The following is a 4,780-nucleotide window of genomic DNA, read 5'->3' on the forward strand; positions in this document are numbered from 1 at the left end:
ATAGAGGTTATAAGTGTAGGAGTCAATAGCTAGTAGCATTTACAAGAAGATTCTTGGACTGGTACTGGTGAAGACCAGAGAATCATCAGTAAGGTGTTGGAGGCAACTGAGAGAATCAAAGCCACAACCCTGTGCTGCTTTGACAAGTCTGAAACTTTGGAGGCCATACCTTAGAATACATGTACTCTGAAGTGCCAGAGAAGTCCCATTTTAATATCCAGTTCCTCCCAATAAATGTCACATTTTATTAATAATATCTGATTGCACTGACCATAATACTTGACATTAAAAACTTAAGAAGGAAATATTTATTTTCACTCATCTTTTCAGAAAGTTCAGTCCACCAGAGTGAAGGCATATTAAAGACAGGAAGAGAGAACAAGGATAGAAGTGGCCAGACACAATGTCTGCCCAAGGAGCTGGGCCCAGTGAGCCTCTCCTTCCTGCTTGGACAAAATCCCCAAAGTACTACAACCTTCCAAAAGAGCACAACAGACCTATATAAGAATATGAATCTGAATGAACACTTCCACTACAAACTACAGCATACCACAGACATTTAATGGTTATTGTCCAGAAACCATTTCCTGGGAGGATTAAGAGATATCTGCTCTACTATATGACTTTAAACGGCTCCCACAACCCAGATATGTATGAAGAAAAAAAAATACATCATTCTTAAGAAAGTCATAGTAATTGTTGTTATGTCTGTGTTTTTGGAGCCAAAGAGAAGGAAAAAAGGAAACAGAGAAACCTTCCTGAACCTTATTTCAAAATATCTCAGTGACCTTACAGTCCCAGCTATTTCTCTGAGAAACATTATCAGATGGAGTTGCTGCCCAAAAAGCAGCTGGGTGAGGTGTGTTATACAGTTGAATCAATGGAGAGGCCTTTGGTGATATTGCTGACAATAGTGATTAATAAGAAGAAGACATAAAAACTATGTTTTTGAAAACTAAAAAAATTATAAGTTTTGAGGTACCAATAGAGAACTGAGGACATGGTATGGAGGGTGATTTCTCCATGAGTGTTTGTACTATGATCACCCAAATATCTGTTGTCAGTTTTATCTTGAGACTTGGAACACTTTATGTCGAGGACAGCTAGCACCTGAGATCATAGGTAGAAAATCTCTTGATTTAAACTGTTTATCTCTTGTCAATCTGGTACTGAGAGTTTCAGTACCAGAAGTTGGTGGAGTGACAAGTTGTTGCATATGGTTTGTTCATATACTTCCATGTTAGGAAGAAAAAAAAATTATCATGCAGAGAAGGAGAGGAAAGAGGAGCCAGAGTGATAGAAGGGGAAAGAAATCATGAGGAGTAGAAAATCTCTTGATTTAAACTGTTTATCTCTTGTCAATCTGGTACTGAGAGTTTCAGTACCAGAAGTTGGTGGAGTGACAAGTTGTTGCATATGGTTTGTTCATATACTTCCATGTTAGGAAGAAAAAAAAATTATCATGCAGAGAAGGAGAGGAAAGAGGAGCCAGAGTGATAGAAGGGGAAAGAAATCATGAGGAAAAAGCTACATTTCCCATTTCCCCTCATTCAGACAGCCCTCTGTTCATACCCAGGCCTGGCATTCACTGATCCACAGACAGACTACACCCATCTTCTGATGATGGATTCTCTCTACTGTGAAATTCAGCACTGAGGATATGAAGGGTGATCTGAAACTTTAGCAAATTGACACACTGTGAAGGGTCTTTTTCTATAAAGAATCCTCCTCCAGTTATGCACGGTGTTGGGACTGTCAAATCTGTGTTCACCCTGCATCTTCTCCTCTGCAGATCCACACTGGCCACCCAGTTTGATATCAACTCCTGCAAATTCAGCTACATGGTGATGATAATCCCTGGGCTGCCCCCCACCCTATCAAATGCTTTTTCACCAGCTAGGACCACATAGAGAAGACCTGGCAGAAGACCTGGCACTTTCTAACAAGCTGTGTTGGGTCCCGAGGAGCACCGCATGCTGCTCACCTAGGCCCCTCTGAACCCCAAGGACAACCTTGAAAAGATGAACGTCGAGACATTCAACACCCCAGCCACGTACGTAGCCATCCAGGCCACGTTGTGTTTGTATTTCTCTGGCTCTAGCAGTGACATAGTGATGGACTCCAGTTGACGGGGTCACTCAAACTGTGCTCATCTATAATGACAAAGGTCTCTCATATGCCATCCTGCGTCTGGACTTTTACCACATGAAGATACTGATTGAGCTTGTTGTCTACAGCTTCACCACCACAGACGAGTGGGAAATCGTGCGTAACATCAAAATTTGTGCTACATTGCCTTGGACTGCTAGCACGTCTACAGCTTCACCACCACAGCCGAGTGGGAAAATCGTGCGTAACATCATAATTTGTGCTACATTGCCCTGGACTGCTAGCAAGAGATGACAACAGCTCTACCTTCCTTCTCCCTGGAGAAGAGCTATGACCAAGTTATCACCGTTGGCAAAGACCACTTGTGATGCCTTCCTTCCTGGGCATAGAATTCTGAAATATCCAAGAAACTGCCCTTAATTCCATCATGAACTGTGATGTCATCATCCACATGGCCCCAGTACTCCGCTGTCTGGTGGCACTACATGTACCCTGGCATCGCAGACAGGATGTTGAAGGAGATCACTGCTCTGGCTCCCAGTGTGATGAAGATCAAGATTATCTCTCCGGCTGAGCACAAGTGCTCGATGTGGAATGTTAGCTCCATCCTGCCTTTCTGTCCAACTTCCATCAGATGTGGATCAGCAAACAGGAGTACAATGAGTCCTGATGAGCTGAACCCTCCATCATCCACCTCAAATGCTTCTAGGCTGAAAGTTACTGAGTGAGCTGTTATACTCTTTCTTGACAAAACCTAACTTTATTCAGAAAAGAAAACAAATTGAGACAACATTAGCATGGCTTTGTTTTTAATTAAGAAAAACCTTGTTTTTGTTTGGTTTTGCTGTGTTTTGAGGCTTTTGACTGAGGATTTAAAAACATGAGTAGTGAAGGCAACAGCAGTCTGTCGGAGCAAGCAGCCCCGAGTTCTACGATGTGGCTGGGAAATTTGATTCTACATATTTTTTTTAAATAGTCATTCAAAGTATCCCTGGTTACAGGAAGTCCCTCATCCTCCCAAAAGACACCCCTACTTGCCAAAAGAGGATGACACAGCATTGTTTTTGTTTAAGCTATGTGCTGCAATTTTTTTAACTTCTACCCTAATACTTTTTAAATGATTTTATTTTTGAATGATCAGTCACATTGGTGCCTTCTTTTTGTCCTCCCAATTTGAAACTATGAAGACTTTTGGTCTCCCTGGGAGTGAGTTGAGATGTCAGGCATCAAGGAATTGCCTGTACACTGACTTGAGAGCAGTTTAATAAAAGTACACACTTTATAACATACACATACAAAAATAATGGTGATGGGCTCATAGGCACAAACACGCCTGCATCTGGCTTTTTATGTGGGTTTTGGGAATTCACACTCAGGTATTCAGTCTCGTGTTTGAACAGTGAGCAGTATTTCTATCTGAGCCATTTCCCTGCTCCCTCTTGGTTCAAAGTTAAAATACTTTACATAAATGCACTGTAGGATTTTTTTTTCTTTTTCGTTTCTGCAATAAATCAACAGCTAAAAATACCATCACAGAAAGTGAAAGTGATGAGTGGAAAGGAAGTCAACATAGAAGCTCAACAATGAACTTAGAGCTCTGAAACCAAAAAATACTTGACCCACGAGTGACAAGATTTAGTTTAAAATCAGTGGATTTAGTTTTAAAGACATGGTGTAAGAACGACCTCAATCATAGGTCCACCTCACTACCTCTGCATCTGATCTCTGGACAAGCTTCCTAACCTAGACTCTATAAACCCCCAAGTATAGATTGCTAAATCCTTCCTCAGGTGTTCCAGATTCCCATCTTCCCCTGGCTCCTGATTTGCCTGTCAAACCTGCCCATCCAGGACTCTGGTAAGTCAGATATCACCCAAGTCTCTATTCCATTCTTCTGCAGCTCAGCACTTCCAATCTACTCCAGCCCTACCCTATCCCCTGATATTTCTGGACCCAGACCCACTCCAACTCCTGGGCAACAAATCCCTGAACTAGCCTCCTGACCCAGACCCGCTAAACTTCCTAGCATAGATTGCTAAGTCCTTTCTCGGGTGCTCCTAGGAAAATAATAAAACTTGCTAAAGAAAAATGTCCAACAAGGACAAAATAAAATGAGCAAATATCTCGGAAAGTGAGAGGAGAGAGAGAAAGGAAGGAAGAAAGAATCAGAGACAGAGGAGACAGGAAGATGGTGTAGCTGGGAGGCACAAAAAAAAGAAATGGAAAGACAAGCAAGCAACAGCACTTTATTGATTTTTTTCCTTATTTCTTGCTACGTATTGATCAAATCTAAATTCCCCTCTCCCACCTGCACCCTCTACCAACACATGCCCAATTTCATCTTCTCTCTACCCCTCCACACACACACCACACACACACACACACACAGACTCACTCATTTAGTGATGGAAAAGAGAAATTGTCTGTTAGAACAGCAATGATGAATAGAGTCTTGCAGTGTCTTAGGATAGTTTGAGTCTGACACTAGCATTCACTGGGCATTTATCTGAGATGGTATCTATGCAAATGTGCTATGTCAGAGGAACTCATGGACATTAAGCTGAATCTTACTACCTCCAAAACTGTAAGTATTAATCTGCAATATTTCCAGTTAACATGTTTGTAGTCATATTTCAATGACAGCCCAAGGAACCTAATATACATTTATATG

The 4,780-nt window shown here is 41.6% G+C and overlaps 1 pseudogene; it reads left to right on the forward strand.

Annotated features, from left to right (window-relative positions):
* The first annotated feature begins 826 nt into the window (after positions 1-826).
* LOC115070407 lies at positions 827-2,837 on the forward strand (annotated as a pseudogene).
* The last annotated feature ends 1,943 nt before the right edge of the window (positions 2,838-4,780 follow it).

This window comes from Nannospalax galili, unplaced genomic scaffold, assembly GCF_000622305.1.
Source record: "Nannospalax galili isolate Female #2095 unplaced genomic scaffold, S.galili_v1.0 scaffold6457, whole genome shotgun sequence".
NCBI classification, from domain to species: domain Eukaryota; kingdom Metazoa; phylum Chordata; class Mammalia; order Rodentia; family Spalacidae; genus Nannospalax; species Nannospalax galili.